Source organism: Colobus angolensis, unplaced genomic scaffold (assembly GCF_000951035.1).
Source record: "Colobus angolensis palliatus isolate OR3802 unplaced genomic scaffold, Cang.pa_1.0 Scaffold191, whole genome shotgun sequence".
Taxonomy (NCBI): domain Eukaryota; kingdom Metazoa; phylum Chordata; class Mammalia; order Primates; family Cercopithecidae; genus Colobus; species Colobus angolensis.
The window spans coordinates 5,777,593-5,791,003 of NW_012115055.1; the positions used below are offsets into that span (position 1 = coordinate 5,777,593).

The window sequence follows — 13,411 nt, forward strand, 5'->3', positions numbered from 1 at the left end:
TGGGAACCTAAAAATGCTATCTTTTGCTGAGTCACACAGAATACTAATGAATTCGAGTCATCATTTAAATTGTAAAATATGGTTGAATTGAATTGCAATTTTGCACAATTAGTGAGATTTAACACCTTTAATTGCTTAAATATGTAAATGGAATTCATTCATTTTCTGTACAGGTACACTGCTATGAGAGTTTGCAAAACAGCTGTAAAATTATTGATAGTTAAATGAAAGAATAAAGAACGCTTTTACGTACCTGTGCTGACATGACATTTCTCTTCTTTCACTGAGATCCACATGTAGTTGCAGAGACAACACATATCTGTCACTGAAAATATTTTTGACAACCTATCAGAAATGACCTTTCCTGACAACCTGTCTCCAAGAAGCTTCTCCTTCGAGGTTGCTACAATGGCCAATAAGACACACTTGATCCATTGACTTATTTAGGAAGTGGAGTGGACTGCGCTGACTACATAACAAGAGCTGGGGCAAAGTGAAAAGGAGGAATATAGAAAAGCTCCAAGATTTGATGCCGGACAAAGGTTTAGATGGTGAATCCAAATATAGGTGCACAATTACTGTAATGCATCATTTTAAACCTAACATGCCAATAGCTTTTTCCCTCTCAACATCACCTTTCTACTACAGCATATTCAGAGGGTATCTGGTAGAACTCTGGTTCTATATGTTACTATGTGTTACACAAAAATCTTTTTTGACAGTCTGAAATCATTGTGAAATACTAGGTTATGCAAAGTTAAGCACCTTATAAACAATACATCAAAGACTTTCCATATTAATGTGTGTATTACGTATCTTCAAGAATGATTATGGGGTGCAACTTCCTGACACCCTGATTTGTCTCAAACTTATTTGCTAGTTGAACTCCCCCACAATATATTAATGTGTGCATTACGTATCTTCAAGGAACGATTATTGGATGCAACTTCCTGACTTGTGGAATACTTACTTGCTAGTTGAACTCCCTCATGACATTTTTTGACAAAGTAAAATTGCAGTGAAAAAGCTTCAATCAATTACTTTCTGTTTAATAATTTAGGGTTGTCTGAATATATATCTCTCTTTCTCTCGACTTCAGATTCTTTGAGGGAAGCAGTGGGATATTACCCATCTCTATAATGCTGGGACTTAACATAATTCTTTAACATAGTGAAACGCAATATGTGTTTATACAATTAATAAGAGAGTGATGATGATTGTAATTCTAACACTGTATCACTCTCAAATTAATGTGATGCTAATTGTTTCCAATTTCTGTCAATTTGGAGATAATTTGATAAATCTTGCAAACAACATGAACATAGAAACAACTGGTAGAAACTATATAACATTCATTCTCTAAAATTCTTGACTCTTGTGTTATCCTGTATACATACCATTTAAAAACTAATTTGTATAGATTTGATATCTCCAATTATGGTAATCATGCATAATTAAAACACACATACTTTCTGGGATAGACTTGCTAAATAAATGTGATTGGAAACTTTAAGATGACCCAAAATGAGACACATCCTTGTGTAAGCCCATCCTCTTGTGACATGCTTCTACTCAAGAGAATATGGTAAAGGTGATGAGATATCGTAGTGATTATGCTTTCTTGTATGGTAAAAATGAGAGATTTTGTTGATGTAATTAAGATCCCCAATTGATTGTCATTCAGTTAATACAAAGGGAAACTATTCTGGGTATGACTAACCAAATTATACTCTGCCTTTAAAACAAGCAAACAAACAAAAAACTAGGTCTTCCCTGAAGGCAGAGACTCAAAGCAGCAGAAACTCTTTCTTTCCACAGCTGGCCTCCAAGAAGCAAGCTACTGTGAACTATACAACCAAACAAAATAAATTCACTCACCAGGCTGGAGAAATGGATCCTTCTCCAGTCTGGCTTCCAGATAAGAACACAGCCCAGCTGATACCTTGATTTCAACCATTGCAGACTCTGAGCAGAGAACTCAGATGTTGATCAGAAATGCCCTGGTGTTGGACTTACAGGAAATGATCAAATAAAACATGGATATTGATTTAAGATCCTAAAGATGTGGTAATTTATTACACAGCATAAAAAATTGATGCACTCATTGACAATTAAAGCTCAGGGAAAAATAAGTTTGTTTTTGGTGTATGTATTTCCAATTTATTTTGTCTCAATTACTTTCACTTAGAGCATCTCAATGAAGGAAAAGCTACCTTTTATTTATAAACCCTTCTTTGTGTGAGGTTACTCGAGAAGAAAAAAGTAAAAGACAAAATTTACAGACACAAATATTGATTCATAATATTCCACTGATGAACTGGAATTCATAGATAGAGGGCAAAGAGCTAGTTCAAACCGAAAATGGCTTATATCCTGTACTTCACCAGGGAAGTCATTCTGATCTCGGTTTGTTTTGTTCATTCCTCCATAATTGTAGCATGACCACGAGATCTCAGATATCCAGCTGTCACAGAGGAAGTGGGAATTTTCAATGTGAATGTCAAGTCATCTTTTCAATGTGAACGTTTTCTACTGCCAAATAAGAAACACCATTTTGTTTTCAGGTATGTGAGAGTAAATCATTATACGTAATCCCAAATCTCCATATTTTAAAAAATGATAATGATAAAGTTATTTTATCCTGTAGAGAGAACGTTTAGAGTTAAGATCAGTCTAGAGTTCACGTTGCTTTAGAGGATTAGATCACTTCTTCTTTCTTCTTCTTTTTCAAAGGTCTATTGAAAAGCTCTCAGTCTATTTGGGTAGCTCACTCTTTGATGTGTAAATTGTTCTTCTGTTACTGAGACTGCAAAGAGGTTAGTTTTACCAAATGTAACCTTTCTCTCCATACACAGTAATGAATGCACATGGACTCTCACTTAAATGTCATTGTCACCCGGATGTTCACATGAGATAGGCAAAAGTAGTTCAGGGCAAGGGAAACCACTTCAGCCAATAAATAACTGTGATGTGTAATGTCATTTTACCCTTTGAAAGAAAGAGGTTTTTTTTTTACATGTTGGGGATTTTGTTTATTTATTTATTTTTGTATGGTATCCCTTAGTCATATACATTTGAAAAATGACTGTACATATTACAAATGTCGCAAAATTAATTTTAAATGGAAAACAATAACAATTCTGCCTAATCATCACTGTGATTACTTTAAACACAGTCAATTACTGTTTCGCAGATGTGTCTTAATTTTGGATCTGTTCAGAAATAACTAGAGAAATATTTAAAAGCTTTTTACATGGCTAAATATAAACATATTTTTATTATAGGATTTTTCATTCCAACATTCGGTTTTTAAAATGTCACAAACAATCATTAGTTTCCTGAGAGATAACCTAATTTGGGCGGTGTGAAATTCACTGGTTTTAGGTTCACATGAATTTCAATGACTTTTTTATTATTCATCTCAATTGAGTTTTAAGTTGTATTTCCTTTAGTTCTTAGCCTTCAAACTTTAAATATGATTCAATTACCTCAAATTCTGGCAAGGACTCATAATATTACATTCCCATAGGAGAATAACCATGTTTAAGTATGGTTGATATATTTTTTGTATGAAAGTAAAGCAGTATAGAATGAAATTTTATTATTAATATCATTGGCAGAATAAATTATTTCCAAAGGTCAAATTATTCCATTTTATATGTAGAATCTAAATTTTGCATTATAATCATCTATTTTGCCAGTGTAGAAGTCAGAGTCATTTTCTGATCACAACTATAAATATTTATCCTTTTTATCTTCCATATTGTGAAGATTTCTTAAACTAAAATAGATTAACTCATTTCTATCTGACCTTATTACAGATATGTTAAGGAAAGCATACCTGAAATTTAAATCTGGCATAATTCAGAACAATTACTATCTAGAAAAATGAGCAAGTTTTTCTAAATATTCTGAGGAACACTTTCTGATTTTCTGTATTATACTTTTTTAAATTTTATTTTATATTTTAAAGAAAAGATAATATAATGCCTCTTATGAGCCAGCCACTTTGGAAATATTAACACATTTAATCCAAATAACAACTCTATGAGTACTAACTAATTTTGTAATTGAAGAAACTGCATCACATCAAGATTGGATAACTTGCCTCAAGAGGTACATATATGACTTTAAGAGAGCGTCAATGGAATATTAATGAGGAAGAGAAATTACACAATTTTATTCTCTAGACTTCTCTACACCAGTGTTTCAAAGATTTAGATGTATATCTAATATTAAAAAGAGGCTTGAACATGCACTTATGTACACACACACAAACACACCCTACAACTTTGGTTTCATCATTTTTTTAAAAAGCACTGTTTACAATGTGTCCTTTTAATTGACCAAGTCCTTATTTCTTTCACATAACTCTAAGTAATGTTTAATGAGACACTGATATTCACTTCACCTGGCCAGGTCAATGCCACTTGACTCCATATGCCTCCCCAGACCAAACAATAATGTTGGCCCACAAACTGCCATCCAGTTTATAAATTAGAGCTCAAGTGCCAGGCTGCATCTAGGCATATGGATAGCAAACCTACACTAGGAAGGATTAAGAATCTTTTCTTCCTGCCTCTGAAATATCCTTGCTTACACTCTTATAGGAGGAATTCAACTGATATCATTCTAAATATTATCTCAGCAAATTTTTAACAGCTGTACCCCTTGGATTTTCAATTTGTCCAGATAAATGGAATCAAAAGATGGCTTGCTGAAGTTTAATTTGTTCTTGAATCATCAGAGGAGGTCATTTAAGCATAAAAATATTTTTCCTAGAACATATCTACAAAATGCAGTCCCACACCACTGGGGATGGGAAGGCTTCTCCATGAGCAATTGGCTCCTTAAGCACAAGAGGGAGTGTCTTGGCCTGAATTCTAAAGTTGAGCTGCCTTTCTTCATCATATTTGGAGGAGGTGCCAAAAACTCTTCATTTATGCTACGTATATTCTGTCTCTATGTATGAAATATTGTACACCAACCAAGAATAAATAAAGCTTTAATATTTCTTTCCTATAATGGATAGGAGTTTGCTTTAGAACTTTCTATTGTGTAATATTCATATATAAGATATGATTTCACAGGAATGGCAGAATTTATAGTAAAACCATCACAACCACCAGAACAGCAATAATGCAGATTTGTGTTTCTGTAATTCACTACTCTGAATGTGGGTAGCATACTGCATTTTATCAGTGATGACACTCCTTAGCAACCATTTTATGTAATGAGACCATCTGCCGATACTTTACCAAACCTTCACTACTCTTCTAAGTGTTAAAAAAATTAAAAAAGTACTTAAAATTCTTTTTTTTTTCTTTGCTGTGCACAGCTTGTTCCTTTAAAGCTAGGGAATTTCAGAGGTTTGACCTATTTCAGAATATTCTTCTGTAGCCTAAGCTCTTTGACTACATCCCTCTTTAGATTCACATTAAACTAATTCTAGATAGAGTTTAGTGATCTTTGACATCAATATAATAATCTTTGATGCAAAGAAATATATAATTCTATTCACTAAATTACAACCAATTACATTTAGACCTTTGACCCAGTTAATGACTTTGAGATCAAGCAAAACAATTGGAGGAACAGAACACTTCCTTGATCATTGCCTGCAATTTTCTATGAATTGAAATTTTTACAGTGAGCTAATTGGTGGTGCACTGACTTCCTCCCAGAATTGAGAAACAAAGATACATTAAAATAGTTTACAGAAATTTTATTATTAAAAAGTACAAGATTATAGAAAGATAGAGGACATAAGTTACATAATATGCATTTTATGTAAAGATAGTATAATCACACACTTTATTAGAAACTGTAAGTGAATTTACTTTTCAGTTTTCATACTAGTTAGGATTCAAACTTCTTTTATGTCCTAATTTATGTCTTATAACTGGGCTAGAAACTTAAATACAGTCATACACAGCAAAATGACATTTATGTAAAATACAGACTGCATATACTCATAAGATTATGATGGAACTGGAAAATTCCTATCACCTAGTTATTTGTGTTATAGTTGCTTACTATATTCAGTACAATAACATACTGTACAAGTTTGTAGCCTATAAGCAATAGGTTTACCACACAATCTAGGTGTATAGTGGGCTATATCATCTAAATATAACAAGCAGTAGGTTATACCACACAAATCTAGGTGTGTAGTAGGCTATCCCATTTCAGTTGATGTAAATACACTCTATGATGCTTGCACAATGATGGAATAACCTAACAGTGCATGCACTCTCATCATTAAGCAATGCATGACTCTATGTTTTTTAGTTTATTTGTCCTGCTATAAGAAAATATCACATACTGCATAATTTCTAAATAAGAAAAAGTTATTTCTTACAGTTGTGGAGGCTAGGAAGTCAAAGATCAAGGTACAGACATTGGTGAGTGCTACTCTCAACTTCCAATATGGAGCCTTGTTGCTGTGTCTTTGTATGGCAGAAGGTGGAAGAACAAGATAGTACTCTCTTTTACCTCCAGCCCTTTTATTAAAGTACTAATCCTATTCATGAGGGCCATCAAGACATAATCACCTCTTATTGGCCTTATCACTTAATATTGTTGTACTGGGAATTAGGTTTCAACATGAATTTTGGAGACGATGTCATTATTCTACTACAGCATTCTGTCTTATAGAAATCAGGCCGGGCGCGGTGGCTCAAGCCTGTAATCCCAGCACTTTGGGAGGCCGAGACGGGCGGATCACGAGGTCAGAAGATCGAGACCATCCTGACTAACACGGTGAAACCTCGTCTCTACTAAAAAAAAAAACTAGCCGGGCGAGGTGGCAGGCGCCTGTAGTCCCAGCTACTCGGGAGGCTGAGGCAGGAGAATAGCGTAAACCCGGGAGGCGGAGCTTGCAGTGAGCTGAGATCCGGCCACTGCACTCCAGCCTGGGCGACAGAGCAAGACTCTGCCTCAAAAAAAAAAAAAAGAAAGAAATTATACCTTCTTCAAAGTTGCCATTATTTTAGAATGCATTTGCCATGTTATCTGTAAAGAATATTAAGATTTGTTTTTCTTCCTCAACATTATTCTCCTTTTATTAATCAAGATAAGTGGAAAAAAATAATGTTTAAATTCAGGTAACAGATTGCCAAACCAAGAAATGTTTTCTCATGCAGAATATGAAAAATCAAGCTAAGACAAAAATAGAGCAATTATTTGAAATGAGGAACCATTTTAGAGTTTAGCACCAACATAATAAACCTTTGAAGATGTTTGTTTATTTTTTGGTTCAGTTAAAACTCTGTTCTATAATAGAATAGAAATTGTGTCCAGCTCTTTATGGAACTATTTGTTCCTTTCACGATAGTTACTATTGAAAGTATTTCATTCATCCAAGCAACTGTATCTGTAAGCTGTGGGCAGTAAAAGTTTCCAAGGATTTTAGGCTAAGATCCAACGTATATTTATCTGGAGTTTTGAGAAACTCCTGGAAACTAGGCTGTTCTCATGTTATGTATATTAACAATAGTTTTCCATAGAGGATCCTAGAATAAGATTGTTCCCATGAGTTACACTTAAAAGTGTTTCCCACATGCAGAGCTTACACTACATATGAAACAAAAAACTTGAAAGTGAGTAAAAATAACCTCATTCTGAAAGGTACTTTAATGAATCTGTGAATGTGTTATATTAATTTTCTTGTGTTAATTTGTAATATGAACACATACAAAATTATAGGTATGTTAGCAATTCAAGTTTGAAATCAGATAGCTTTATTTTTCACAAAAGGGGATATGCAAGTAATCACAATCATATAATATTTATTGACTATTTCTTTAGAAATGGTGTGCTTATGTAATTTCACTACGGATTTATTTAAAACCATTTTATAGTATTCTCAAACATAAAATCAGTTGGTATAATTTCTATTATTGTATTTTTAAATTTTTACCGATATGTGTTTTTTATATTTATGTAATTATTTTAATTTTATTATAATTTTTCTATGCTTTTGTGCAATTTAGATCCCCTTCCTAAAATTTGTGTGTGTGTGAATGTTTATCTGTAACCATCTTGCAAATTAGAGCCTTAGTTTAGCTTCTCCAATTTCTGTGTCACATAGATCTATGTCAAGATCTATGCTATCTAAAGGTGGGTCAGTGATTTACTTACATTACTAGTTAAATAGAGCATTTTATTTTTAGTCAGCCCTTTTTGTACATGTGGTGTTTATAAATCCAAGATATCAATGGCTCAAGTACTAAGTCAATTACAAAAAACAATTTAAGACTTCAGATATGTGAGAAGTAGGGGAATGTTTGACGACATTAATATTTGTAAATAATTATATGCTGGCCACTCTGTAAGTACTCTATTGTTGCTATTTACTGTTAATGAATTTTTCAAAAATAATTATTGTGTACCTGCCTTTTTATCAAGTATATTTAACATTACACAAATGTATAAAGGTTGTAGCTTCATGGGATTAACATTCAAATAAACAATCCAGAAAAATCACTTAAACTCACTAAGATTATCAATGAACTGGGTCGTACTATTAGGACTAAATACAATGTATAAGTGTAATTTATATAAGTGTATGTTTTCATTGCCTGACAGCCTTCTAGGAGCTAGAGATAGAACAGGAAGAGAAAGGCAATGATAGGGCTATGATTATAGGAAAGACTAATCAAAGGGGAAAGAGCAGGGGCAGCTAATCTGTCTAAGGAGGGATGAGGTGAAGGTAATGCAGTGGAAGGTTTTCCACAAGAGTTAATATGTAAACTGACAGCTGAATTATGACTAATCGGAGTTAGTCAGAAAAATGAGATGAGGTAAGAAAGGAAAAATGTTCCAGGTAGTTACCACATTTATGGTAAAAAAAAATAACCTGATTAACCTGGTTAATTTGTCTGTTAGTTAAATATCAGAATTTTATTTTATCACATAAGACATCTGAAACTCATAGAGTTGAAAATATGTATTGACCTAGGTTCACCTAATTAGTGAGAGAGACTGAATTGAAACCTATTCTCTCTGACAGTAGAGTAGAAAATATTCTTTCCAATTTGCCACCGTGATGGTACATACAATAGGGACTAACTACATTTCTGTGGTTTGAGTTAAAAATCCTAGACTAATTAACTCTAGAAAATTTGAACATTTTATAAATTTTTAATTTAAAATGTTGCATATGTTAGTATATTAATATTCCTATATAATATGAAGTAGTAGACAATAATTATTTAAAGCCTTATATGTTTTACCAATATTTGTCCAAAAGCAGCCCAACTCTTAATGCTATCTGATCAACACAATTTCACAAACACGAGGTTTATGCACATGGTAGGATAGGTAACTAGGCAATTTTACATATATTTTCCTAAGAAGATAGGACTATTGTTATTGTTTCCTCCTCTAGAGGAAACCTTGAGGTTTCTTGTCTCTGAAAAGGAAAAATTCAGGGCAAAATTTCAGTAAGAGCAGCAATCATAAATGCTCCGATTGGCTGACAGAAATATCAGTCAATACAAATAACATACCAGTGCAATTTTCAAAGAACAGTGCTTCTACTATGCCTTATGCTGTTGTCCCATGACAGCAAAAAAGTGAAGTAAAATGTGGATCAAGTATCAATTAATAAAATGTATTTTGAATATAGTAATGCTGAGCTTTGGAAATAGAAATACTATTGGAAATTCAGCTTTAGTTTTTGAAAACATGACAGGACATTTAACTATTTTACTAAATGTTCATTTTGTAAAAACATATAGTTTTAATCCATAATAATTTAAGCTTCAACATTACATGGGAGATTTTTCACATAAATATATTAAGGCTAAATTAAACATTGCCTTAGGCCAGAAATAAACTTTCCATCAAACAAATGCAAAAAAAGAAAGATATTTTCTTCTTATGTTTTCCAAAAGCATTTGTTTTTGCTCTCTTTGATTATTTTACTGTTGAAAAGGGCCCAAATCGTATTGTTCAGATAGATGTGCCGAAAGGATTTTGAAAATGTTTGTTATAAAGATGGACAGTTTTCTTGTAAGTATAATAAATGTTGACAAGTATCCTCTGTTTCTCTGAAACACAGAATTCACTTTTTATTTCTCTCCTCCTGTACTTTTATAATTATTATCAGTGAACTTCTTTAGTCCACAAAATATGGCTATGTAGAATAAGAGCAAAGATAATAGAAAAAAAATTCTAATTAATATTTTAAAAGTCACATTTTGCATGAAATATTTATGCATGTAGGTTAAATAACTTGAACATATCATTCTACATAAAAACATACATTTCTCTAAATAGCCACTGAATAATACCACTTGGAGGGATGATAAATAATTTTCGGCGATTATGTTCATAATATGTCACTACTTTCTGGATTATCTAAACACTCTTGTGATGGGCAGGATTCAAGCATGGACTCAAGAATCTTGCCCTCTGGGGTACTACTCACTGTGTATAATTACTTCCCCTGAGGGGAGAACAAAATCTGTGAATGTGATGGGGTAACCATTCTCACGTTAACAACATTTCATAGCAAAGGTGAAGGGATGTTGCAGATGTAATTCATATCCCTCATCAGTTGACTTTGAATCAATCAAAAAGGGGATTCGCATGATTTGGCCCAATCTAATCAGATGAGCAGTGCAAAGAAGTCCAAAGACTTTTAAACTCTACTATATTGCACTGTTGCTTTTCTCTGTTAAGCATGAATAGAGACAACAACCATTGCATTTCATAAACTACCAAATTGCTGACTTGGTCTGAACTTACTACTAATAAAGACATCATCACAAACTTAATCAACAGTATTTGTTTTGGGGTTTGGTGTATGTACATCTTATTTCAGTTTTTGCAATTTCTTTAGAAACGTTATTTAATGGCCATGTCTCCATCAATCCACCTTTTTAGAAGGAATTTTTAGTCTTGTAATCTGCTCTTAACAACTGAATAAAATTTAAATACCTGTGGAACACTTGGGGCCTCCTTAGAGACAGCAAAACCTCCCACATTAATTTCCCAATGTATCTTTCAGGCCTCTAAGTCTTTATACTGTCACATTTTGAGCATATACTTCTAAAAGAGTTTTTTGAGAAATTATATGCCTGGTGCTATCTAAAGTTTAATGCATATTAACTGCATACTAACTTAATCCATGCTCACAAACAAGGTCAATATTTTGCAAGATGCTCCATACGGCTCACACCTGGTAATAAACTTTTGAAATACTTTTGCTCCACTATACACTCCACTTCTACCCTGGCCATACCAGCTTCTTCCAGACATTTTCCTGTACCTCAGCGTGTTCTAGCAATTAAAGAGTTGATATCCTGCCTAGCAGGAAGCTTACAGGACCCCATCAAATAGAGTAGCAAGGGCAGTTGGCTGTACTGGCTGTTAGGTACCTCTGAGCTAAGTATTATTATGCTCTTTTTATATTTGTGTCAATGTGGGTACTGAGAGGTTGAGCAATTTGCCCAAGGAGAGTTGACCTTTATAGTCAAGCAGCTTGACTCAGAAACAAACGCTAAGTGATTCTGTATGGTCCTAGGTATTATAAATTAAACAGAAAGTCATTGCATTTAGACTTGCATTTTGACAAATTACATTCAAGGAAACTACAATGAAATGATACTCTTTATGTTTCTACTACATTCTACATTTATGAATATATATGTATGCGTATTATATATGTTAATAAACTTAAGTCCTATTTTAAAATAAGAGATTTAATGTAACCAAATATATTTTATGTAAAATATAGACATACTGAAGTGATCAAAAAACAGATAGCTATATCTTTTAAAGAAACAAGACATCAGGAAAAAAACCCTTTACATTTCAAAAGTATATCTAAGTGAATTTTAGCCACAATTGTGCTTTGATTTTGTTTTCCAGATGATAACTAATGTGGAGTTGAGGCACCAGCCCGCTGTCAGCTGGCATGACCACTCCTGTGGCTTGGGCTTCAGATTCTCTCTGTAGCTGCAGGTTAGTGATGATTTGAGCTAATTTAAGTAGGACTGTTCCAGAGGTGACCTTTTCAGTCTCCTACAATTTATATCATTTGTTGGCAATTGGAAAAGCAGCTTCAATAACATCAGCCTCCAAAGAAGCTAGTAGTTCTGCTGGACCTCCTGGCCAGACCACAGATATCGGTGAAGATTCTGTGACAAGAAAAATCATACAAGAAGATACAGGAAGGGATTAAAAAGAAAATGTCCTATGAAAGTTCTTACCTGTAATATCAAAAGTAAAAAGAACTCTTTAAATCTGTTTGCACAAGGCATTACATGAGGTAATTTATTTACAGGAGGCTCAGCCAAAAGTAGGAAAGCAGAAAAAAAAAATATAGCAACAGGGATTCCTTTTTCTTCTTCATTTCAAAACTTGTATAAATAACACTAACAAGCTTTTATCTCTTGTGCCAAAGACACAAGGACATGAATAAATGAGTTAGTATCACTTTGTACAAACTAAGGTGCCTTTTCTTAACAAATTCAAAACATGTTCTAAATAGGCATTGCTTTTGTGATAGAACATTTTCTTCTAAGAATAAAATTGATAAGTGTATTGCATCTATTTTGATAAATGGAGCTTTAAGGTTTTCTTTAACATAGTGGGGTCTTTGTCATTTGACTTAGTGGTTTCAAATTAGGCTCAAAGTATAAAGTTCTATACAGAAATGATAACACGATATATAACATTGCTAAATCAAGTTTAGCCTAAAGCTCCCTCCTCTCATATTTGAAGTTTGGACTAAAGGTTTATCTGTGCATCCTGAAATATAACCAGTAGATGTGTAAAAAGACTGTAGTCCACATTTGTACCAAGCCTCGAGTTTTGGTCGATCAAATGTAACCAGCTGTTCGAACCATGTTAAAATGAGGCAAATACTGACCTGTAACCAATCTGGCTGTTTCTGTACCTCACTTCCATTTTCTGTACATCATTTTCCTTTTTCTGTTCATAAATCTTCTTTTACCGTGTGGCTGTGCTAGCGTCTCTGAGCATTCTCTGGTTTGGGAGGCTGCCACATTTATGAATTGTTCATTACTCAGTGAAACTCTTTTAAATTTAATTTGGCTGAAGTTTTTTTTTTCTTTTTTTCAATCACCATGAAATATATGAGACAACTCTGAATAAAAGAAAATCTCCCATTTTTTTATCACTTTTAATATATAACATTTGTATAATATGTATAGTTGAATTGTGACTTGCCTTTAATTTTTAAATTGAAGAATACACACTTAAAATGACATGCTACATATGGCACTATATTTTGTTTTTAGAAATAAAACTTTTTGCCGGGCGCGGTGGCTCAAGCCTGTAATCCCAGCACTTTGGGAGGCCGAGAGGGGCGGATCACGAGGTCAGGAGATCGAGACCATCCTGGCTAACACGGTGAAACCCCGTCTCTACTAAAAAT

General features: G+C 33.4%; 1 long non-coding RNA gene across 1 annotated transcript in view; it reads left to right on the forward strand.

Moving 5' to 3' along the window:
• Nucleotides 1-2,435: 2,435 nt before the first annotated feature.
• The window catches only part of LOC105510771, a 12,141-nt gene continuing 1,165 nt past the window's right edge, over nucleotides 2,436-13,411 (forward strand). Inside the window, exons 1-2 of the long non-coding RNA XR_001001611.1 lie at nucleotides 2,436-2,564; nucleotides 11,881-11,973. This is a non-coding gene — a long non-coding RNA (uncharacterized LOC105510771). The remainder of the gene's footprint in view (nucleotides 2,565-11,880; nucleotides 11,974-13,411) is intronic.